The sequence below is a fragment of the Sylvia atricapilla genome, chromosome 5, assembly GCF_009819655.1.
Source record: "Sylvia atricapilla isolate bSylAtr1 chromosome 5, bSylAtr1.pri, whole genome shotgun sequence".
Classification (NCBI taxonomy): Eukaryota; Metazoa; Chordata; class Aves; order Passeriformes; family Sylviidae; genus Sylvia; species Sylvia atricapilla.
Window position 1 is genome coordinate 58,149,487 of NC_089144.1, and position 26,208 is coordinate 58,175,694.

The 26,208-nt window shown below is 39.3% G+C and overlaps 2 protein-coding genes across 5 annotated transcripts in view; one reads left to right on the plus strand and one right to left on the minus strand.

Moving 5' to 3' along the window:
* Positions 1–26,208, minus strand: part of TSPO (translocator protein) — a 357,420-nt gene that overhangs the window by 47,096 nt on the left and 284,116 nt on the right. The gene's annotated exons all lie outside the window — the stretch shown is intronic.
* The window catches only part of PACSIN2 (protein kinase C and casein kinase substrate in neurons 2), a 54,010-nt gene continuing 35,620 nt past the window's right edge, over positions 7,819–26,208 (plus strand). For 3 of the 4 annotated variants that reach the window (XM_066319611.1, XM_066319613.1, XM_066319614.1), the window contains exon 1: positions 7,819–7,946. The gene's annotated coding sequence lies outside the window, so the exon portion shown is untranslated. Of the gene's footprint in view, positions 7,947–8,297; positions 8,459–26,208 lie in introns of those variants that run through there. The other variant, XM_066319612.1, reaches the window with a different exon arrangement.

Sequence of the window (26,208 nt, forward strand, 5' to 3'; positions counted from 1 at the left end):
AGTATGATTATATTTTTGACAGGCAGGTAACATAACAAGGGTACTGTGGTGGATGGAAAATGAAGTTTTCTCTCACAGCTTGTGATTAATTTCTCTAGTGGCTGAGACAGAGGATGTGTTGTTGTGGTATTCTTGTATTGCACTCCTTTGTGGGAGGGCTTAACATGACAGCAAGACCAGGTCTATGTTTTTAGGATTTATGGCTGCAGAAAGCTGTGGAGACTGAATCCAGGGAATACCTCTAAGTGTAATTTCACAATGATCCAAAACTGATGATAGCATCTAAATAATCTTTTTCCAAATTAGGTTGTTGATTGTACCCTGTGCTGTCTGTGAAGTTATTACAGGTAGGCAATTACTTGCATCAGGGCCTCCAGAGCATAGACATTAACAACTCATTATAGTAATGGCACTATCTGTAATATTCTTAATACTGAATATTCTTATTTAGGTGTTTAGGGGTGTTCTATTGGCTTGGAAAGGGTCAGCTCATGTACATCCTCAGTATTGAGTATTTCAAAAGTTAGGACTGGAAATCTTGCTGTTGCTTTCAAAGATTTCTGTCCCAGTGTGTAGCAGATACATTAAGTAAAATAAAGCATTTGTAAAGAAGTGTTTTTTATGGAAAGTGTTTTTTGTAGCAGACCTATCAGTTCTAAACATGCAAATCCTGTCTGTTCCCAGTATCGGGAAAGCATATTTCAAACCCTTGAGGGTGAAACATCTTTGTAAAATATCTAGTAACTATCTAGTAAATTATCTCAAAAGAAAATCATTGAAACAATACTAACTAGGATAGTAAAAACGTGATAGGAATCTTTGGCTATATGGTAAGTAATCTCAGAACTAGAATTAAGATTTCAAATGTTGATACCATGTTTTAGTTATATCTCCAACCAATGTATTGCTAGTAATTTATCTTGCTGACCCAAACATGAATTTAGTCATGCAATGTTGTCCTTAAAGAGCAAGAATTTGGAGACACTGCAAATGCAGTGACCCTCTCTTCCTGATCTCATTCCATTTTCTTTTTAAAAACAATAGTCTAGTGATTATATACATCAGACTGCTTTCTCCTCATTTCCTTTTCTTGACAGGCTTTTTGCAGATGTTGAAGTTTGAAGGCTTAATTATATTTTCACTTCTAACATATAAAAAACCTATGTATGTAAAGGGAGTTTTAAGGAACAAAACTGAAATAACATGGAATTCTAATATACAAAGATTGTTTTTCTGGTTATCAGTACTAAACTGTCCTGGTTTCAACTGGGATAGAGTTGATTTCTTCTCAGCAGCTGTGTTGCAGTGCTGTGGTTTGGATTTGGAATAAGAATGGTGTTGATAACTCGCTGATGTTTTGGGTTTTTACTAAGTTGTGTTTATCCTAAATCCAGGACTATTTTTTTTTTGTGTTGTCTCATGCTCTGCCAGTGAGGAGGTGCACAAAAGGAAGAGAGAAGGTGCACAGCTGGGACAGGTGACCTGAACTGGCCATAATATTCCACACCATGGAATATCATGGGCAGTTTCTAAACTGGGGGAATTACTCAACAGGGCTCATTTGGGTTTGGGAAGGGGGGCGGGGGGGGGGTCTGCAGGTGGTGAGCAGTTGTATTGTGCATCACTTGTGATTTTTTCCCTGTTACTATTATTTTTATTATTATTATTATTATTATTATTATTATTATTATTATTACTTCTACTACTACTATTATCATTGCAATTTATTTTACTTCCCATTATTAAACTGTTCTTATCTCAACATACAAGTTCTACCTCAATTCTCCTCCCCACTCCACCACTGTGGGAAGGAGAAGAGAGGGAGCTAAGTGAGCGCCTGGGTGGTGTTTCATCTCCAAACCACAACACAAACCCCAGGAAAAAAATCTGTAAGTGAGCAGAATTCTTCCCTTTTTATGCAGAACTTGAGGCCTCTTGTACATCAGTGAAGTGTTCTTGAGAAACTCAAAATTAGGAAGCTCTGTTGCTATGTAATGTCTGTTTTTAAGACTCCTTGAAAAATTCTCTGAAGGAATTTGAGTAAGGAAAGTGTGTGTTAGCTGGCATGAGTGTGCCTAAAGCAGCTTTTCTGCCGACTTGGAGGGTGCCAAGGAAACAAAAGCAGTCATAGTTAATAGTTCTGTGGGAGGAGGAAGAGGGTGATACGTGGGTATTGTGCTGCGAGATGCTGGTTTGTGCCTGGTCTTGAAAGGCAAAGGTGAAAATCGAGTTAGGAGGAAGAGAAACTGGAAAGGAAAATTTTAATTGCTTACTCAGAGATAAAATCTTCACCTTTTCTCTTCTGCATCGTTAACTAAATCTCTTGCTGTAATAGGATAGAACTAATGGTACCAAGTGGTGCCCAGGCTGGTGAGAGCCTGGGGCATGCTCTGCTGAGAGCTGGAACTGAGGTAATGAGGGAGATATGTTCCCCACTTGAGGCAGGTGTCTGCTGCAGGAGTTAAGGGAAATTGACTGCAGGAGTGATGCTGACATGTACAATAAAAGATGACAAACCTCACGTGGATGCTCTCATTCAGAGATAAGGTAGCTCTTTTTGCTGGAGTCTGATTCTCCAAAATGTTAAAGCCTGTTTCAGCTCTGACTGAGAGAGCTGAAATCTGAGTGAATGCGAGCAGACAAGTTCTTAGTTCTGAGTAACTAACTGTGGCCTTGGGCCAGTCATCCTCTAAATGTATTTCACAAAGAAACTGTTTTGGCTTTCAGGGGAGCAAAATAATTCGGAAATAACAGTTCTCAAAAGTTCTGACTTTGGCTAGTATAATAACTTGCCAGGCAGACTGATATAAATGTGTCTCTCAGTCCTAAAATACTGTTCTTCATATGCTCCAGTGCTCCCTGGCATAAGGACAGTATTGTACGAAGAATCGAATGGACAAGCTCTAAACAGCTACAGGAATAGTTATAATGGCATCAGTGTAGAAGGAATGTATTGTTAAGAGTTGAATAGTGGGGCTTGCTTCCTGGGTACTAACCTTTCTCCCTATTAATTCTTTGACATGGAAGGAATTAATAAGATTCCCAGAGAATAGCTTCTGTACATGGCTTGAGGAACTTAATTAGTATAAAAGAAACAGTATTATTCCTAAAGCTACTTCATCACTGTTGGCTTTACAATAGGACTTCTGCCTAAAATGCCCCTGTCTCCTGATTCACTTCCTGCTATAATCTGTGCAAAACAATAGCCATTTCACAGAAGATATATAGCCCTGCGTTTCATCAGCAGAACATGTCAGGCAGAGCTCATTTATCTGTGGTAAAGGAAGGGCTTTACTGTAAACTGGTGCTGTTGCTCAAGCAGTTGCTCTTCAATTGACTTGGATGGAAATTACAGAAGGGAGCTGACATTCCATGCCTGCTTTATGACAAGAGTTCACTCTAGCCTTTGGGTCAGTGGGAAGGACTCTGTGCTCCATGGTGCAGAGGTATCCATTTATGCTGACCTACAGGGCTTCTTAAAAAAACCCCAAATCCAGAAACTTTATTCCTGTCTTCTCTGCAGAAAGCAAATGTGGGTAGCAGGGAAAAGCTGACTTTAGCCACAAATTGGTTAAAAATTCGATTATTAAGAGGAAATAGGAACATAAATGAGTATCTTGGAAAAACTGGTTGTTTTATACTGAATTGCAGGAAGTTGTGTGGGTTAGATTGTTTTTCCACCTTTTTTAAGTTGCTATCAAAGCCTAGGCAAGCTCTCCATACTTGAACTTTTCCAGTAATGATGATCACATAGGTACCTTTGCTATTGACAGAAAGTCTTCTATGCCTTAATTATTGTCCAATTTCTTACCTATTAAAAGCTAATCATTCACATCTGAGGTAGTCGTAGACAATTGTTGTAAAATAGAAAGCTTGGACAGTATGAAAGAGTAATTTTGGACAGTATGAAACAGTAATTAAAAACAGTAATGTGAAAAACAAGGAGACAAGAAGAAATATTTCAGACAAGAACATGGCTTTTACATGAAAGGTTATTTCCCAGTGAAAGTTGGGCAGTGAAACAGTGAAATTGATTTGAGTGGAATTAAATTTAATAATCTAAAATTCATTGTCATTTCTTGGCATATATAGTCACTAATAGCATTACATTTGCTGTCAAAATATAGTTCAGGATTTAAGTTTACATTTAAAGTGTAAATAAAGATTATAACTCATGGAGTTTCTTAGCTAAAGAGAAGGAGTTTGAAGAGAATGCTGAAATGTCATGGCAGCAGTCAAGAAACAGAATTTGTTCGGAGTGAAGGCAAGAGACAGAATTTCTTTACAGGGAAAGTACCAGTGCCTAAAAGGACACATGGAATTTCTGAGGACAGCACAAGAAACAAGAAGTATATTTAAAAATAGATTGTGTTAAAAGTAAAAATAACCGTGGGATACTTATCTAAAATGAGAGGATTTTTTCCCCCATAAACTTCCTGTCCTGTTCCTAACAGTCTGAATCAGATGCTCACCAGCGGGGCTGGATAGACTGTCAGCTCTTCTTCTAAGGAAAAAGACTAAGGTAATCTTTCACTGGATGTCCCATTTTTAAGATAACAGAAAATGTGCAGAGAACAGCTACTTTTTAATATTTAGCAAAAAAAATACTAAAAAAATTACTAATGTGGTAAAGTGTGATTCTCTACATAAGTAAATTATTTATGGCATCATAATAGTGTCATCTTGCTGGGATCTTGCATCACTGATGATAATTAAACCACTAATCTCTTTTAATTCACCATGAGAAAAACTTAATCTTTGGATATACGTAAAGCTAATTTACATTTGATAAATTGAAAGAAATAGAATTTTATCAACCACTGAGGTGTATTTCCCCAAGCAGTTTTTCCAGTGCATATATGTATTTATTAAGTGCACATGGCCTCAAGCCCTGTTTATATTTATAGAGACATTAAACTGTATTACTATAAGTAATGCAGTCAAATTACTGTACCCGCATGTGTATTAACCCCAGTGCAGACAAATTCTGCTTTCTTCAAAGGAAGAACAATAGTGTTGATTCTAAAAGTACACTAAGGTGACTCTAATAATGTTGTTTGCAAATTGTTTCAAATGCTACACTTGGAATGGGGTAAAAACTTTGCAGTTAAAAATGTATTTTCAAAACTCTGATAACTGTTACTGTCTTACTGGCTTCCAAAGGTGTCCAGGCATTTTTCATTTTAATGTCAAAAGGATAGAAAATACCTTGCAAGCAGAAAAGAATATTCAGCTCAAAAATACTATTCCTTAAACTGGCACCTTGAGAAACCTTCAAATAATAAATTAAGATGTTCACAAAAATTGCCTTTTGGTAAGCTTTATTTTTTCTAGGTAATAGTCCTGCTTTTTTATCTTCAAAATTATTCTTTCATAGCATTTATAAATATGTTTCATAGCAGCTATAAAGATGTCAGTTGAATTATAAAGGTGTTTAAGTGAAACACTGGAAAACAATTGTTATTTCTCAGGTTGTACTAAAATCTGAGTCCAGTTGTATGTACAAAAATGTTGTGTAAATTCCTCATTTGTGATCAATCTCCATTCCCTTGGAAGCCAGAACCAGTTCAAATTCCATATGAAGATGACTCCCAAAATAACATACTGCCTTTCCACTATGACACAAGGGCTAAATTTATTGTACCTATACATGTGTATGTATATTATATATTATATATATTAAAAGTACAGTAAGTGTATTTATGGAAATACAGTAAAATATATGTAAATAGAGTAATAAATTGTCTACAATTTCCATGCACATGTTATAATGTAATATATGTAATTATATGGGTTTTATACATATATTATATATAAGCAGTACATCAGCCTACCAAAGTCATTGCATGGGAGTAGCTGATTTGAATAATATTTTCTTCATTGTTAAAAGACTGTCTGATGGTTTGTGCCACCAGACTCAGGACTTGAAGATACATTTCTTACTCCTTTTACAGTAATTGTCCCCCAACTGGCCTAAGATAAGAACGTGGGCCCTGGTTTTCACATGGAGTGGCATAATCAGCACTGGATTTGTGCACAGTGGAGTGATTTTGGGGCACAAGGTGGTGGCATTCAATGAAGCCTGTGTGGAATAGTTGGGGATTTTCTGTGTCAGTACACCCCAGGCTGCAGGTTCTGTCCTCTGCCAAACTGGAATTCCCTTTCATCACAGTATGAACTCTGTTCTACCGGGGACTGCTATGATTTACGCTGAATTCCTGTTCTGTTTCTTCCATCTTTGAACAAGTTTGAGCATTATTTGAGCAAACAAAGAGATGAATGACTGTTTTGATGTTACATTGAAGAAAGTCTAAGTGTTCTGGCATGGAGAATTTCCAGCTTTGATAATGCTGTAGGCAAAATGGAAGCTTAATTTCTTACAGAAAGAGCTGCATTTATGATTGTGTATGTCCCTTGTAGTGGGCTGTAAAGAAAGCTTAATCTCACATTAATGAGAGACACTGTAGAAAACTAAAGCGCAGCTCTGGTCAGAAGTGTAAGAAACAATAAATTACAAGATTTCTCCTCTCATATCTGGACTGTTAACTTTCAACACAGGAGAGTGAAAAAAGGAAGACTAGAGAAGGGAGAAATCATGTTCAGTCTTAGGAAGTTTACCTGACCTTACACTGACCAAATTTCACAGTAATGTTGATAGCAAATAATTCAAATTCATATGTCAAGGACTTTCAGAAGATAAATTTTATCCCAGGGCTGTGGGTTTACAATCCTACTGAACTAATGTAAGTGAACTCAAAACTTAAGTTAATGAGTCACAAACTGAGTGAAAGAGTACAGGAAGACTTGGCGTCGATCTGATTACATGCGGACTTGCACAAGAAACACGGCCAAGAGGAAAGTATTCTCAGGACTGTTTTGCAGCCCTACCCAGTGATCCAGAGCTCCTGCTGTCCTCAAACCAGGCTGTCCCCGGGGACAGCAGCGATGAGAAGGGCAGATGGGAGGGAAATGCAGAAACTAGAGGCGGAGAAGGCAAAGGCTGAAGGGACGAAAGAAGGTCACCGTGGTGGCTGCTGCTTGGAACGTTAAATAGTTCTCTGTCTAGAACAAATAACTGTGAAAGATAGGCGAAGGCGAGACTAACAGTTCTGATACTGGGCGAGACCCGCTTAGCTCCGCGGAGAGCCGTGTAGCCGAAGCAGCAGTGCCATGGCAGAGGTGGCCCTGTCCTTGAGCCCGTGCCCGGGGCAGCTGCGAGCCCGGCCCGGCCCCGAGCGGGCGCTCCCGGTGCCGCAGTGCCGGCGGGCGCGGAAAAGTCCCCGACACTTCCCGGGATCTGTCAACTCGCTCACATTTCGCTTCGGGAAACAACAGCTGCTTATTCACGGTGCCCGGCAGTGGAAACGGGACACGGACGCGGTGTAATTCCCGCCGCGCCCTGCCACGTTCCGCAGTGCTCCTGTCAGGATTTCCTACACTCGGATACCTGGCTAACGCTGCGGCCGGGCCGGCCGGGCAGCCGCTGCCCCCGGGGTGAACCCGGGCCAGGGGCGGTCGGAACCCTCCGGGTGAGCCCGGCCTGGGTCCGAGGGCGGTCGGAGCCCCCCGGGGTGAGCCCGGGCCGGCGCCGGGTCCGGGTCCGGGTCCGGGTCCGGGGCGGGCGGTGCCGCGCGCGTGGCTCTGGCAGTCCCCGACGGTCGCCGGGGAGCGCGCACCGGCCGCGGGCGCGCGCACCGCCCCCGACGAGGAAGCGGCGTTGATTGGCAGTCGCGGAGAACCAATAGACGACGGCGAAGCGGGAGCTTGCCCGCGCTCTCGACCAATGGGGAGGCGGCTGGGCGGGCGCCAGGGGGCGGGCGGGGGCGGCGGCCGCAGCGGCGGCGCCGAGCGGAGCGCAGGGATCGGGTCGGTTCCGCCGCGCTCTCGCCGTCTCGTCACCCCCACCGCCGCCGGGCACGGGCTACAGGCAGGTCCCGGCGCTGCAGGTGAGGGCCGCTCAGCGCCCCGGGGCCCTGCCTTCGGGAGAGGCTCGAGCTGGGGGCCGGGTTGGGATCCCCGTCGGAGCCGTTGGGCAATGGCGGGCGGTGGGTCCGGCGGGGGGAGCCGGCGGTGCCGCAGCCGGGCCGGCGGCGCTGCCCGTGCGGGGGTCGGGCCGAGCGGGCCGGGCCAGGGGACGAGCCCCGGGGACCCCGCTGGGTGCGCGTCGGCCACCCGACGCCGCTCCGGGGCTGCCGCTGCGGCGGGCGCGGGGAAGGTGAAGCTCTCCTTGCTCGGCGCCAGGCGGGGAAGGGCAGGGCTGGGGCTTGCGAGGGATGACGACACCGGCTCGGTTCCTGTAGGAGGGGAGAGCTCCCTGCTCGGGGAAGTTTAGTGACCCACTCGGTGGTGGCGGCGGCTTTGGTGTGGGGAGGAAAAGAAGGCGAGGATTAAGTACTAAACTCGAGCAGCTGGGTTTTTCCTCCCGACTTTGAAATCTCGGCGCCCCGGATGATGGCAGGTAACGATTTGGTGGGAGGAGATGCTTCTGTGGGGGAGAGTGAGGTTTCAAAAGGCTCAGGGCCTCCTGAGTACTGGTAATGAGCCCAGTCGAGCTTCTTGGTCTTGCCGTTGCCGCCTTCTGTCTTGACTTTCCCTTTTTTGGCCTGTGGAAAGAATCTCCTCATGTCCCAGACCGGAACGCCTGTGTGAGACACAGACATCTCTTTATGTGCGCTGAGGCTACCTGCTCAGGGAAGGACAGGATGTGTACAGTGTCTGCCTGCCTCGCTGTGTCTGTCTCTCTCAGCTGTCTGTGCTTGGAGTGACTCACATTCGGTCTTCTGAGCCGTCATCCTTTTGCCTGCGCGCCAGAGGAAGCCAGAAAGACGCAAGTGCCGTACGCTGTCCTTTGTAAACTGAACAGATCGAAAACTAAATGCAGTCATGCAGTTCTAAACGCTTGGATTACTTGATTAAAGTCGTAGATTAGCTGGGATAATTTAAAACTAGTACATCACTGCTCACTTTTCCTGTACCTGTTTGTTTAAGTTTGATCATTTGACACAGACCGGGGTAAAAAAATGAGCCGTGGATATGGATGGTACTTGTGTTTCTGTGCTCCACGACCTGCTTCAAAGGTGCCACAAGACTGTTCTCTCTTGGTATTGGGGGTGGGTGAGGGATTCCCTTCTGCTGATTTGGATTTAATGTCAGCATCTGCTCAGCTCTTCTTTAAAGCCAAAAACCTTTCCCCTGCTTTTGAAAGTTAAAACAATAGTAGTGCATTATTATAAGAACCATAGTGAAGGCTGAATTTTGTAAGCAGCTGAGTTTTCATTCTGGCTTTAGTGCAGCAGAAGGATCATTCTCACATGTCTGTGATGAGACCAGTGGAAGGGCACCACGTTGTTGCCCTCTTGGGCAGGGTGGGCACACGTGACATTATGATTTTTATTTCTGCTTAAAGGTGAGCAGTGGTAAGTGAAAGAGTTTGCCAGCTGTGTTTCAGATAGTCAAAACTTGTTAATTGCATTCTTTACTATTAAGGTTATTAACACTGAGCGTTCATGTGCTGGCTGTTTTATACCTGTACCTGCCTGAAATTACATTTTGTCAAACTTGCAATTTGCCTTCAAAGATAGTAGTTATAGTCTGCCAATTATGACTGAATCAGCTTAAAAGGAGCATGTATTAGCATAAGGAGCACGTCTGTTGAGCACAGTGCAGCATGATTTTAGAGATCCCTGATCCCTGTTCACCACAGCTTCAGTGTGGTGAGCAGGAGAGGTGTGCAGGTGCCACCTTGATGTGACTGTTCTGTGCTCAAGTGCTCCAAACTCCCTTTGGAAAGTAGCTTACGAATCTGGATCATCTTTTGTCTTTTTTATGCCTTTGAAATACCATCATACCAAAATGGCCTTTTGACTGTGGTCTACGCAATTGTGGTTTATAAATGTTTTTAAACAGTGCCTTCAGAAAATACCTAGATGATATATCTTTCTGCTGGGTGGATGTCTGCTTTCTTTTCTTGTGACAAACCATCGAATGTTGGTCTGAAATGAGTGAACCTGTTACTTTTACCAGATGACATGTTTGGATGATTTAGTGTCAGGAATGAGAAGTTTTGTTCTCATGGTCTGTCTGTGGAGCATATGAGCACCTTTTCCTGCTCTAGAGCTGAGTGAGCTACGTGCTTAAAAATGTCCATATGTCAATTCCCTGCCTCTCTGATCATGGTTAAAATGAGCCTGAAGGTGACTGTAGGTTGAATGGGTAGTCTGTAAATGCAGGCCAAGAAAGTTCCGTGCTTATTGCAGGAATTGGATGAATTGCTTTAGAGTGCTGCCTGTCAAAAGTTGCTTAAGACTGTACAAACCTGTGTTGTAATACAAAGTAGTAAAAGATAGTGTTCTGTTTGGGAGTTGGTGCCTGGTTTTCTTAGTGTAGCTGCTTCTGGAAAAACTGCATCTTCTCTTACATTAAGCCAGGAAAAGAGTAGATGCAGATTGAAGGTAGTTTGTGGTTTGGTTTTTCTTTAATACATATTTTTTAACATCCATATAAACTAAGACATGAGTGCCTTTTTGGTTCTTAGAATCTCTGTTTTTTTTAAAAAACCTATGATTTAATGACTTTCTTGTTGCCTGAGACCTGGAATGACGTGTCTAATGCTTGAATTTAAGACTAGTCTGTGAGATGAACAACTTCTTTGTAACATGGGATTTAATTCAAACTCTGTCATAATCCCCAAAACTTCAGGACGTGACACTGTTCCTTTCAGCTAAGCCCAGTTACTGATTTTTGACTTAATGTGACAATGAACTATTCCCAGGAGATGAAAAGGAAGAAGTAGGAAATAAAAGAGTGATGTAACTGTGCTGAGGTAAACCAAGCTAAGTATTATGTGATTGAATGGAATGCTGTATTTAATATGAATGTACGTGGCTGGTTGGCTCACTGGGGTTGAGAAGGATAACCTGGAGTTGACTGTAAAACAGCTGCTATATTCTGGGGCTGGTTCACAGCCTCTGTAGTCCAATTTGTCACAATGTTATTCCTTTTTGTGTTGTCCTTTAAGGTGCTTTGCTTAGGGGAAGGGAATAATCCAAATTTCTCTAATGATGTTGGTCTAGAATCTGCCTTGATGAGTGCTCCGTGGAGTGTGAGGGATTCTGCTTGAGCCACTGGTGCACTTGCTTAGAGTCCTGTGGATCTTGGTGGACAGGATGTGTCAATATTTGAGGAGTTTCCCAGCCCTAATTAGCAAACAGGGGTAGGACTAACATGGCTGTTGTAACACTGCGCAGTAACGAGCTCCAAGGCAAAAAGAAAATGTCTCTCAGGCTTTAAGTGAGGTGGTTTGGTTCAAATTTTTAGATCATGCAAATATTTTAAAACTCTTCTGGCTTACACAAGGTACTGTAAATATTTTGATAATATTGGAAACCTGTATCTTGAACTGTTTGGCTTTGGACCAGGGCATATTGTTAACCCTTTTTGCTTGTTTAGGACTCTGCTTTTTGAACTACTTCAAGGCATCTATAGACAAAAATTTAAACAACGTTCTTTGCCTTTTATCACATACCCTAGAGCAGTGAATGACAAACCAGACTACAGTATAAACAACAGAAATTGTGAGATTGAAAAGTCTGTATGGTGTTATTAAATATTTCTTTGACAGCATTTTATTGAAACCATAAAGATTGGGTTTTGTCATCTTTGGACATAAACTTGTAAATGTAACATGGTATACGCCCTGAAAATGGGCAGCACTCAAACTTGAAGTGACACTGTGAATGTGAAAGTACGGTCTAAGTATCTTCTTATGCCTGCTGTGATTAAAATATCATGGAATGCTGCTGTACTTACAAGCTCTCAGCTTCTGATATAAAGTAATAAGTCATTTGCTACTAATAAAACTGGCTGACCTTGGTGTTACTGCACTATTCATCCTGAAGTCCTTGTTGCAGAAGTGTGATATTCTTTCTGTCTAATTTTATTGTGTCTTTGTGCATGAGTGGCACAAACAGGGCTCATAAATCTCAGTTTCATGTATGATTGTTCACTAATCTCTCCCACATACCAGGTAAATCTGTTGCTACCTGGTGATTGCAGCAACCAAATGTGTATGTTGACTGGGCTTTGAAAGGCCTAGCATAGTTTTTGTGCCTGGCATATCGCAGCCAGGGTTTTAGATTACAAAACCAACTTGCACAGAACTTCTTACCTGGCATAGGAGCTGAATTTTGAAATAAGAATTTTTATGTATATATTTTCTCAATAGCAGATGCACAGCCATGCTTGATTAACTTCAAAATAATAGGACAAAGAATATAATGAGCTGGATTTTTTTTCCTAATTTCTGATCTAATAAGTTAAATAAAGAGTGCAGGGTGAATATGCTGAATGTGCCCTTTTTTAAAGGGGTAATGTGAAGTAGAAATTTCAATAAATAATCTGCAGTGAGTCATAGGACAAACGGGACGTGGTTTTGGTTTGACTTACACCTCTCATCCTCTCCCTTAATGGAGGCTTTCTTGGCAATTTGACAGATACCTGCCTCCCTGCTGAGTGGAACAGTGCTGCTTTCTTTTTGGGAAAAATGATAAATGGATAATGAACAGGTACAGATCTGTTAAATGAATTCTCTATATTTAATGGAACCACATGTATGCAACATCAACTTGTAGGCATGCTTACTTCCACAATCCGTGAATAATATTCTTAAAAACATTTTTTTCCAAAGTCTTCAGGTTCTCTTTATCCTTTAATACCTAAAGATAAAAGCTTCAAAACTCATTTTTCAGTTACCTGAAACAATCTAAGCACTGCAAGTAATCTGGTCAACATAAAATTGTGCTTAACTTGTAGGAGCTCCTGAACAACTTACTTTAAGGTCTAGAGGGAATTCCTTTGAAGGGAATTAATCCTAAGTTCTTGCTCTGTTGAGTAAGGTTACGGTTCCATTTCAAAATGTGAACACACTGTTTTATATAGGAGAAACTGGGTAACCATTTCCTTTACACAGCTTTTCTTTAGTTTCTTTGTGTTAGAAAGCTTCATATAAAGAGTGCTGTCAGTCTAGTGTCATTCAGGTACATATAGAAAGAAATTCAGTGGTTAGCTCTTCCTCTTTTGGGCAGTTAAATACTTGGAAACTGTTAAACCCACACCTGGGAGTATTGCCTTCTCACTGATTATTATTTTAGGGCTCTGAGAGTTGAGGTTTTTGTCATTTTTGAAAGCTGGTGCAACTGAAAGTAATAACAGCCAGCACATTCGGATAAAGTATGATCACCCAGTAACTTTTGATTCCCAAAGCACACTTCCATATTGTTTCAAGCAAACAGAGTTCTAAATTGAACTTTAAGTGAAAAAAAGTTATATTCTGTTACGGTATCATTGATGGCCTATGGTGAGATGACCATGGTTGGATGCCAGCTGCCCACGAAGCAGCTCTATCACTCTCCTCAACTGGACAGGGCAGAGAAACTATGACCAAAGTCTCAGGGGTTGAGATAAGGACAGAGCTCATGCCCCAGTTATGATCAAAACATACTCGATTCAGGGCAATTAATTTAACTTATTGCAGATCAAATTAGAATAGGGTAGTGAGAAATAAACCCAAATCTTAAAACACCTTTAACCAACCCTTCTGTTTTTCACAAGCTCAACTTCACTCCTGATTTTTTTGCCTGAGGGGCTTAGGGTGCTGAGAAATGGAGTTTGCAGTCAGTTCTTCACACATTTGTCTTAGCTACTCTTTGCTCTTCACACACTTTCTCTGCTCCAGAATGGGTCCCTCCCACAGGAGACAGCGCTCTGCAAACTTCTCCAACATGAGTCCTTCTCTCAGGCTGTACTTCCTCACAAACTGCTCTGATGTGGCTCCTTTCCAGGGAGTTGGTCCTTCAGGAACAGCCTGCTCCAGCATGGGTCCCCCACAGGGTCACAGGTCCTGCCAGGAGCCTGCTCCAGCCTGGGAAGCCCATGGTGGGGTCACAATCTCCCTTGGGCTTTCATGGCTCCACTGTGGGGTCCTCCGTGGGCTGCAAATTTGGCTGTATCCTCAGGAGCGTGTGTTGGAGGTGGCTTTAATGAATAGGCAGTTTTGGTATGTGGATCATAAATTAGCATTCTGTAGATATTTTAAGATATTATCATTTGATTAAACAGGTTTTAATTGCTGCTGCTCTTAAAATATGTAATTAAGTTGATTATCCAATTGCTAATAGTATGCAGAAGAAATGCAAAGGAATGATTAATAGATTTTAATCCAGGAAAGAACCATTTGTAATCATCTGATTTTTTCGGAAAAAGACCGTCCATAGGACTTGCATGAATGAATCCCTGTTGGAGTTTGATACATCCACAAAGAAAATTTCCCATTTAGATAAAATGGATGTAGTCTACCACAACCTTGTTAGGTGCCCAGTTAGCTAATTAATCGTGCTGCCTCTAACAGGGTAATCTCTCTGATGTATAGTCAGATAATATATACTTCTAGCTGCCTACCTAGCAGAACTTTATTTATATCCTACAATTCATTGAGCATGTTCAACTGAGTGTTCTTCTCCCTTTCAGAATTCTTCAAACTTGATGCTTAAAATATTAGTTCATATTTGTAAGACAGGGAAATTAAACTTAGTCTTGGTACCGTCCAATATGAATTGGAAATTAGGATCTTTAGATTGTGCTCATTTCAGCAAACAGTCCAGATAGGTCTATCAGCACTGACTTTGGTCTTGTTTTATATTTCCTCAGGCTTTTTTTTTAACTGGTCGGGCAGCAGATCAGTCATGATTTCTGATCTGTTCACAGGTCACCAGTAATAATGGTAAATAGCTTAGCAGTAGTTTGGTGAACACATCCAGCTTTGTAATATTTCTTGACTCTTTCGTTTTGGGGCTTAAAATAAATGTAACATCAGACTGAGCTTGCATTATTCTGTCTCTTGATCAGAATACCTTGTGAAAGCAAGTTCAGTGCTGTGTTGAAATGAAGGTCCTCAGCATAGTCACTATCACTCAGGATGGTGTCCTCATAAAAGGAAAGTGATGCTAAGAATTTGGTTGTATAGTATCTGTCTTTATACTGTGTAATAATGATTATCAATCTGGTATGCTCAGCTGGAATCTTGCTTGTTTTGTTTTAATAGACTTGTCCTGGTTTTGGCCAGGACAGGTTAATTTATGCAGTAGGCAGGAGGGATGTGGCCAGGATCTGGAGGTTATTCTGGACTACCTCAGGTAATTTTCCAGGTTTGGAGGGAAAGGCATCCTTCAGGAGCATGAAGGAGGAAGTGCCTGGGCATTGTCAGGGTGTTTCTTTGTTCTGAGTGTGCTAGAGCACCCCAAATTATATTTTAAAATTCTCGAACAAAAGCTGGTTTGGGCTCCTAAGTCCTTTTAATTTCTGATTCCAAAGCTAATAATCATATTCAAATAAGATTATTTGTCAGCATTCATCTTCTGCCTTTGTTACTGCATTAAAGTGAGTGATAGCATTGTTACTGTAAGGATAATAAATGAGCTTTAAATATATTTTCAGTCTACCAATACAACTATTTCTGTGTTTATTCTGCTATCTTCTGTCATTTCTAGCTTTTGTTATTTTTGTTACAGTGAACTTCTCCTCTTTTCCACTTCACATAGAGGTATTTCTGTAAGTAATGCAGTTTCCTTCTAATGTGGCTTTGGGGACACCTATTAAAGAAGTCTTGTGTGATTATCTGTTATTCTCACATGATACAGTAATATTAAAATAATACTGAAGTAGTATTGTTTTATCAGAGTGCCAAAGCTGAGCTTCTCAGGACGGGTAGTCACTTCTAGTTCTGTCCTCCATGCTCTTGGGAGGTATGGATGCATACTTCGGAGTGAGTGCAGTGTGCTGTTTGAGTTTGGGAATTGTCACCTATAAATCCCCTACAAATTTGGGACTTGGGAGGGTGAAATATGCAACAGACCTGGGTGAGACCAAAGGGCCCCACAGCAACGTGCCCTTCTCCTTCCCACAGCAGCTCATTGCAGAAGCTGTGTGCTGTGTTTAGTGTGCATTAGTAGCCTCTGGTACATAGCACTTAGCGCTCGTGTGGTGCAAAATCTCTATGAAGTGTTAAGTGCTCTTTAGAGTTGCTAATATTTCAAATGAGTGATTAATATTATTGCAGAAGTGTTGCCACTCCTTTCTTGACCAGTCCCTCCCCCTGCATAACCACATACAAACTCTTAAGCTGTATAACATGTACAGTGAAATTTCAGTATTACTAAATGGGCTTGATTTATGTTCCCAAAGGCAATAATATAATCTCTTACTTGTATGCCTACTGCTTACATGTAAGCAGTGAAAAAAATCTTTTTGCTTTTATTCAGCCTTTTTCTGAAGGGTATCTTGTGTTGTGGTCTGTGTACTTGCCTATTCTTTGTGTTAGCATTAATGTCTTGTCGCTTGTTAAACTGGCTCCAAAGTTTGTTGCTGCTTCTACTCGCAGTGATAAGTTACTTCAAAACCAGTGATAGTCTGTGTTGTGACTAAAAGAGGAAATCAAAGTTTTTTACTGGTGTTCAGCTATTTGTTTTTGCAGTGTGGTCAGTGGTGGTTACGTTTATCTCACTGTGCTGTGTCTGGGGTCAGTTCTCTGCTCCAGCGAGAAACTTTTTATTTTTGCAAAATCATTTTCACCTGAAAAAAAGGTTACCATCTGACTTCCCAAGCAGAATCGATGACATAGGGATGGATCAGGAGGGATGACTGGGGATGGGGCACAAACAATATCAGTCACTGCCCGTGGAATGAATTTATGCCATAACAAAGTGGACAGGCTACATACTGAGCTCTCTAGTGCAGTGAATAATTTCTGTAAAGTTGACCTGTAAAGTGAATGTTGAATGTAGACGAGTCTCTGTATAAGTGCTTTTATAATCAGATGCATGCCAAAGATGATCAGGTGTAATAAAGGAAGGGAAATGGAATGGATATAAATATAATATTGCTGTTTGCCCTGGTAGCTGCACCTGTGCTCCCTGAGCTGCTGAAATACAACTGAGAAAGATGTGATGCTTCTTCACTCAGACCTTTACACTGTCTATAGTTAAGGGAATTGCAGATATGCTTGAACTTGCTTCTTGACTTTTACCAATTTTAAATGCATGGGTGAATAGAAAATAAATATAAAATGATACTAAATTAATAAATTTAAAGGTAGACTTGTAGCTGTTTTCTTGATTTTTTTGCTTAAAATATTTTGGAGTGGAAGGACCAGAAGACAATTGAAATACTTCTTGAAGTTAAACAAGATCCAAGTAGAAAGGAGCAGAAAGTCATTGCCTTTTTAGTTTTAGAATATTCACTTGTAAGTAATGTAAGTGTTTCTAAGGTTTAGTGCTGATATTTTAATCTTATGTAATGAAATACACTATTCATAGAAAAAAGTGAATACTAAATTTTGAAACCCTTGGGAGATGATTTAGATTAATCTATTAACACATTATTGTTAAATCAAGTTTTGAAGAAGTAGGTTTGAATTTCAATTCAACATTTCATTTCCAAAATTGATTAAGTTCTGTGGAGAGAATCAAGTATGTTTTTATAATGTTAGTATCTTCTTCCCTTTTTTTTTTCTTTTTCCCAGGGTAAAATATAGGTGTACAAAACCCTCGTGCTATTGCTATAATTTCCTACACTGAAAAACTGCTTCCCTACCTTATCGAAATCTCTTTGGATTTTTTGTTTTGGATGCTTGTTTTTTGTGCATTTTGGTTTTGTGAGGGGTTTTTGGTTAATTTGGATTTTTTTTTTAATTTGTTTGGAGTTTTTGTTTTGAGGTGGGGGTTTTGGTGTGGGTTTTTTTGTTTTGTTATTTTGTTTTTGGTGGGTTTGATTTGGTTTTGGGTTTTTTTAGAATTACTGGAATTCGAAAAGTAGATCTAGTTGGATTCCTGTTACTTTTGTTGTGTGATACTGTCCAATCTTCTTTTTTTGCTATTCTGAGTGAACTACTATTCCACAGATTTAGTTTTCTTTAGGCAGGTGCTTAGATTGGCTAGCAGAGAATATCTTAGAACAGTATTGCAGAGCATTCTGTGTTTTTTTTTGTTTAATTGTTGTCTGCACCGGGAAAGGTGCCTCTGGGATCTCATGAATGTCTTGTCTGTTCATTGAGCTAGGACCAAATATATTATTTATCTTCATACACACAAATTTGAGGAGATTAAAGGACAATTCATAAAGTTTTAAATGATCTGTATGTGAACCTTAAAATCTATTTAACATAAGATTTGAACTTAAAATTAGTTTGAATTTGGCTAAGAAATTCTTTGTCCAAAGTAGTATATAAGCAGCTGCTTCTGCTTTGGCTTGTTGCATCCCTATATCAGAGAGCAACATGTGGGTTTAGCCTGTATTAAATTATTGTATTTTTAGCTCTTGGTTTAGCATAGGCTATTCCATAGTTGCTGGTAGAATGTAAATCTTGTGGTATGTGGTGTCGTGAGTAAAATCTGTGCTGTGCAATGTTAATCATTGTCAGGTTATTCATTCCCAAACAGTTCTGATAACTGATAAATAGATGAAACAAGTATTGTGCAGTGATTCTGAATTTATATTGGGCTGTACAAGATAACCTTTAGTTTCTGTGCTTTAGACTTTGATTATTCTGATAAAATATGATATTGTTTCTCTTTCTACAGACATCCACATAGCTGGGTTTTTTTACTAGTCCTGTACAGAAACTAAAACTGTGATTGGAGATTTCCCCTTTGTTCCTCCTCCCCTTTCTTGCAAAAGAGGCTGGATAGGAAGCACCTTTGTTTCTACTCGTTGTTAGGCATTGCAGAAACACTCTGTGTGATTAAGGAAAAGTAGTGCTAAATTTAGCATGTAATTAATGTGTTGCTGAACAAAATTAGTAGTTTTACAGTAATAATGTTAGAGGTTCTTATGCCACTGCAAAGGCATCTTATTGCACAGCAGGAAAGAGATGAACAAGTTTCAAAGTTCTCAAGTACATCTAAAGGTCTTTCACTGGGTTTATGTGTTTTAGTATTTGCACTTGCAGTATTTATTTCGCATATGGATTATGTCATACAGATAAAATACTATGTTTTCTGAGTGAATATTGCTATCCCAATATGATTTTGATATGTTTGAGTTGTGAATGATGTAGTATTTCAGTTTTAAAGTTTATAGTGTGTTTGGGGTTTTTTTAGTTTTCAGGATTGTGTAAAGTATTTCATTTTTCTAGCATGCTCACTGGAATGCAATTTATTAGGTAGGAAAAATACCATCAAAATCTGTTGTACAAATTCGATCTTTAAAGCTGAAGATTTAATAAACGCACTTCTCAAAATATGTTTTGAACTTGCCAAGGAAAAATGTATCACATGAATCCTTCCATTTTTTAATTGCAGTGAATAGTTAGAGAACAAAGTTATGTAATCTCATTTCGGGAAAAAAAGCTTTTATGAAAATCTTGTGAAACACTCTTTGTAATGCAGTAGCAATTAACTTGTGCAGTCTTCAACCCTGCAAATGGGGAGAAACAAGCAACATAGAATTTACACCTCTGGTTAAATTGCTTTGTCAACTGTTGTTGCAATCCTCCAGGAATCTCCACATTGCTTCCCAGAATGAATTAAATTTGAGCTACTTTCTCTAGTTATGCAGCCGAAGCAGCTCATGAGAATTATTGGAATGTGCAAAGAATAGCATATTACACCTAGGCTTTGGCATTAGAATTTAGGTAGCTGTCAAAGGGCTGCTGGAAGTCCAACTGCCTAAGTTTTAAAAGGCGTTTATATCTTGTGTCCAGTTGTTTTCCTGTCCTCAGGAGGGGAGAGGGAGGAAATCCTCTCAGGTGAAAGACAAATGCAAGTAGGGATTTGGCATATGTATGTCAAATACATAAAAAGAAAATGCAACAGCTTGGAGTTTTATCTAAAGCTAGGCTGCTGAAACTTAAATATTCAATATAACAAGAAGTTCAATATAAGCAAGAAGTTAGTTATTTGAAAATTCATTTAATGATTTGTGATTTCATTTCTTCTAGTTTTGTCTAGAATTCAGAACTCGATACAGAAATACTGGTTAAACTGAGTAAGCCTTATAGAAGTAACTTGTCTCCAAATCCTGAAATCACTGAATATATTCTAGAATATTAATGTTGAAATGCCTTAACTAGAGGACTGTTAAATGTGAATTTAGAGGTTTTCAAAATTTGGTTTTCAGTGCCTTTATCTTAAAGCAAAAGTGCTGGCTTTGTACTTGCATATGTTGGATTCCTTCAGCCAGAAGTTTTTCTCATAGCTAGAAGAACCCTTTCTGTATCATTGTGTCATGATTGCTTTAACAGTGACTTTAGGAGGAACTTTTTTCAACCTGTCTATCTTGGTGCTGTCTTCCATTGACTTTCACCTTTCCAGACACAAGAAAATGGGCAGTGGTGATGCGTTTTGATTATCAGTTGGAACCACGGGGGAGTTAGTAAAAGTAATTTTAAGGCTAATTTTTCTAGGACTTAGTCACAGCTGTGAGCCAGCACTAAACCTGTTATTGCTTTCTCTATTGCTGCACTATTTTTAGGTTGAAAAGGCTGTCTTTAGAAACTTCTTTATTTAGTGAACGTTGTAGGGATATAGTTCACATATTTTCGTACAAGCATCCAGGGAGAACTTGGAGAAAACCTCAGGACTCTTCTGATATTGCATAATATGCTGCAGTTCTGAATTGTTCCAGTTGGTACCAGGCATCATTACTGAGAGTGAACATCAACAGAAGGTTTCTGTGGCAGCTACTATATCATCTTTTAGAAGAAGTTTGTAAAGCTGAACTGCAAGTAGATGTTAGTTCTAACAGAGTGTTGACTACAGTGGTTTGGTGTCGTTAAAATTCTTCAATTTGTGTATCAATAGGAATAGACGCACAAATATTTCTGAAAGAATAGCTGCCTTCCTTTGAAAGGAGTTTTAGGTGTCGTTGGTAGAAATACAAGTCTAAAATAGTTTGGATTTAGAGCTTTATCTAATGCCAGTGGATGTTACAATAAAAATATGTTCATATGATAAGGAACAGGTAGTTATACCAGGATGCACTGTGGCCAGGACAAGGACTAATTGTTGAGTATGTGTGTACCAAATGAATGTTTCTTCAAGCTTAATTACTTGAGTATCTGCAATTTATATCATGCAAAATGGACCATAGTGAAAAACCTATGTCATTACATGAATTAAGTATAGTGTGAACTTTTTGTGTTGTACCAGTACCATGAAATTTTTCTTCACATACTATAATTCATAGTTAAAGGATTAGTGAATGACTTTGACTGCAAGATTCAGCTGTGTAGCCTTGTACTTCAGCATATGACAAAAAGAGACATGGACTACAGTTGTGTGTGTGCAGAAGGTAATGAAGCAAATGAAATGTAACTGGCCATGAGAACTTTTGTCTTTCAGAAGTTGAGTGATGTCTTGTGAATTGCTAGATAATTGATTGTAGAGTTCCCACTACTGAACACTTTCAGGCTGTGACTGGACAGGGTGCTGGATAATCTCAGCAAGGCTCCCTTTCCCAGGAAGGATTGCACTAGAGAGGTCAGGCTGTTGCATGGTTCTATGATCGTTACAACTTGACAAATACTCAGCTGAAGTATTTCTTATGGGATCTGACTGCTGTAGCAAAGTGTGGCTGTTGAACACTGTTGGAAGAGATATTGAGTAGTCCAGCCTTATCTGCTCCCTGGACTTTTCAGGGTCCTCTGACCCTCACCATAATCCTCTTTTTATTTTTTTTTCTTTCAATTTAATCAGTTATCGTGTCAACTTCCCAATTAAAATCTAGCATTAAAAATGCAAACAGATCTAACATTTCTCTTCTGTGGACCTGAAAAGTAATGGATCTTTTTCCCTGATGAAAACTAAGTCTGGTAAACTGTCCTCTTGTCACAGTTAACTAGATCATCAGTTGTGAGACTCAAATGAGCAGAATTTCCAATGCTGAAGTGTCACTGCTCCATGACAGGATCAATAAACATTAGCCTTCCTTCGTTTGAAATCGGCATTTTCAGCTGGAGTTATGGCTACAGGCTTTTTAGATAGTGTGACAAATATAAAGTAGATAATAAAGTGTTTTTTCTTTACTTGAAATATACTGAATATTCAAATTCTTCATAGCTCTTATAAGGGGAAAAGGTAGGTAATTTATTGGAAGATGACCAACCTTCCAACGAATGTCCAAGAGTTGGACATTTCATTTTCTGAGTCACAAATGACAAGATAGGGAATAAATGCATGTTGTCTAATGAAGCAAGGTTATTTAGCTCTTGAATACTCTACATAGGACATTCTTTACTGATGCTATTTTTTAGATGTAAAATATAGCTGGTTTTTAAGTGTATTATCTGCTTTTATAAATTAGGGTGACTGATGCATCAACTAGATGTTCTGCCTCGGTGAAGCAGCTCTTTTATCTTTCAGATACTGAGAGTTGCACAAGTTTTTTCAGTATAAAATGATTTTCAAGTTAAATATAAAAGGAAAGAAAGAAACCATTATAGGAGTATTTATGTGTGTACCCTTCAGATAGTCTACCACAGGTTAATAATACTTAATGAAAGACAACCCTTACAGCTAGACTCACCATCTCTTTTGTGGTTTTAGTCTTCTGTTTTTAAATTACACATCTGTCTAGAACATGACTTTGCCTGTTCTGAGATAACGTTAGTAGATACTCCAAAGTATATTTAAAAATATTTTTTACAATTGTTCTTTTGTGTGCTCTGTACCCTTAAGCTTTAGGAGTAAGGACAAAACAAGTTTGAAACAGCTGTGGTCTGAGACATGAACTTGATTGTGTGAAGGTTCCTTATGACCCTGACTCTTCAGCTGTTGAGCTGCATTTGTTCACAGCAAGTATTAATGACCTCATGGCTGGAGTTTCTGGAGGGATTCTTTTCATGGGTTAGAGAAACTTTTTGCCTTCCCCAGAAAGCTTAAAATGACCAAGGAGTTACCATGGGTACTGTTTATTACTAGAGGTGGCATTAAGTTTGTGGGTTTAGAAGATTTTCTAGAGGTGGGCCTACTTTTTCTCATAAGGTTTTACATGAAGTCTTTAAGCCTTCAGAACCAGAAGTGTGAAATGTCTGTACTCAAGTTTCACAGGCGTTCTCAGCTGAAATGCTCTTGACTTGAATTGTGACGCTAAAGAGTGTGATTATGAAAAGTATCATATGTGTTGCTTGTAAAATACTATAAATAATAGTATTTTCTATATGAAATATAGTAATTAGTATAGAAATATAGTAATTTCTATATGAAATTTGTCATGTTTTCTTCATTGTCTAATTGGTTTTTTCTGCAATATTTCAAAGTCTTATATATCTATTTTATTCTACCATATGATAAAGATAGTTAAATGTGAAATTTGTTATTCATTGAGTAAGCACATGACTGGATTTTCTTATTCTTGAGAATATAGAAATCTTATTTTCAGTTAAACTTGGAAGATATTTCTATATAATTGAAGCTTTCATCTTGCAGCTGTTTCAGCTGTTGAATGATTTAATCCTTTTTTTTTAATTTCCTTTGCTGCTCAGCCTCTTCACTGATGGGCCATATGGAAATATGGCTTTATAATGGCAGTTGTATGTAGACAGGTGACTTGTTTCAGTCACCACAAAGTATTGTAGAGCACTGGCTGAGATATTGTTGTCAGTGGGGACACAGAGCCCTGCCTGCAGTGTCGTGGTGCAGTTCTGTCTGTATTCATTGTCACCCCACCCTGGCCTTGGACAGGGGTGTGGGGATATCCCAGCTGTCAGCTCAAACATAAACCTTGGGAGACAAATGTGGGGTGGAATCCAGTGAGACATTCAAGCTGAACTCAGAAGCATGAGATCACCTGCTAGGTAGTAGAATCCCTTGGGGGCAGACCCTGCTAGTGCCTTTTATAAGATGGGTGAAAATCTCAATATGTTAAACAGCTCTAGGCTAAAACTCTGGTTTATATATGGGTTTATATATTTGTGTGCATATAGGCCATTACCTATGTAGTTTATGTACAAAGTACATGTTAGATAGCCAGCTCAAGCCATTCCTTTTGAGCATGTGCAAGTTGGATGTTGTAATTCCAGAATGATTTTTTTATATGATATTAACTTTTTTTTTCTGTTGAGATTGCTTCATGTTAATATGCATCGTGCAAAAATACCAATTGAATTCTGTTTTCACTTAGAAGATGATGTTGCATTTGAATATAATGACTCCAGACTCTCTGGAGTCTAGCATTAAGCTAACATTAAATTCTACACGTTTTATGATCATGTGTAGAATGATCTGCAATAAACTTAAATGGCTTGAGAAATTTGATCACTTTATTGTGAAGCTATTTGTGCCTGCTTTTCTCAGCTGTTACAACTATCATACTTCTGTTTTGTGAGTGTAGGGGTTACTGACATATGAGTTAAATTCAAAAGAAAAACGGTGTGTTACTGTACCTTTGGTAGCAATTGGGTGAAAATCCTTCTGTAACCATTTAAAATGCTGAAGTTAGCAGCATATGTGACAAAAAAGGCTGTTGTATAATTTCTGCTTTTACTAAGACTTTGTTTCAATACCATGATCAACTTTGGTCTTATTTGTTATTAGTCTTGTGTGCTTCAATTTACTACAGCAGGGTTTTTCAGACTTTGCTCTTGAGAGAGCACTAAATTGAACTTGGTTGGGGTTATCTACCTTTCTTTTTTCAGTCTTCTGATTGTTCCCCATGTGCAGGTTTCAGTGCTCCACAGCCAGTGGTGGCACAGCTTTGTGCAAAAACACAGTGGTGATGGTGAGTGCAAGAACTGTCAGCACATGGGGCCTCTTGTCCTATTTTCCTTAAACTTCAGTCCAATTTAGGTTGCAGAGTAGATGGCTGACCTACTTGTACTTTCGTCAGGCATTAATTTAAAATGACATAAAAAGCTTTCCTTTTCCTGAAAAGCAGCAGCAGGGTAGAAAAGACTACTCTTTGTGAGGTTAGTTGACCAAATTTAAGCATTAATTTCACATTATTATGTTTAGGGATTCTACATTTGAGTGATTTGTGTGTTTGAGAGCTGTATAAGGTCACATAACATGTACCCAGATTGCTGAAAATCATGGGGAAGACTGGCTGCTCTGCTTTCTTTTCTGAACCCTTAATAAGATTAGTGAAACCTTTGTGAACCAAAGAAAAGCTTCCACCTTCTCTCTTGCCTAACCTGGATTTCATGTGCCTCTCTTAAAGCAGCACTTTGTTTTACACACTCAAAACTTGATTTTTCAGTTGCATTAGGGTTAAAGTAGGTGTAAGTGTACTATATGTGGTTAAAAAAAACCCCAAACAAGCCAAAACCAACAACACCCTCCAACTTCTGTCTTTGCTTATCAAATTACATGTACAGGGAAGGCCGTAAAATATGATCTCTGATCCTTATATTTAAGACTGATACTTCTCAATAGCTTAGACCAGTGAGTTTACTGTATGGTAAGGAGTCAGTTCATTGTATTTATTACAAAAAAATAATTACATGTTTTTAGGGAGTGTTTAATTCTACTAAGTCAGCAGCTCATGTTGTCTAGCTTACTAAACTGTAAGTAGAGGTCTTCTGACCTTGTTGCAATAATTACCATTTCAGGACCAGGAAATTTAATTGCCTAGAAACAAGAGAAGTCCTGGCTAAAGTTTACCTCAGATTCACTGAGCTGAAAATCTGTTTAAATAGAATTCAAGAGGGTTTCTTTTTCAGTGACCATGTTAATGAAATCAAGTATTGAGTAACCATGTCTTCAACTTTAACACAAGCAAGCAATTTAAATTCTCCTAATAGTTCTTTAGAAGCTGCATTCAGTTTGCTTTAAAGTCTGAATTAATCTTATTTAATCTTAAATATGAAATACAGTCACACGCTCTTTTGTACTTTTACAGTATAGCATTGGTTTTGAAACACTTGAACAGATCTTTTATTGTTCCTAAATGAATAATTAGTTATTTAACTTACTGCAAAGAAGGATGGTTGAAGTTAAATGTGCCTGTGGTTGTTTTCTTTCTACATTTATGAATTGTATTCTGCAGAGGTCTGTACATTTTGTATCAGTTCCAGAAATTAAACTGATGAAATGGTGCATAATCTGATGATGATCATAGCTGAAAATATGGATTTAAGTTGTAAGGCTGTCTTCCTTAGAAGTTTTTACATTGATAGTGTTTTCCCCAAATACTGAACTACCTTTCACTGTATTTTGAGAGTCA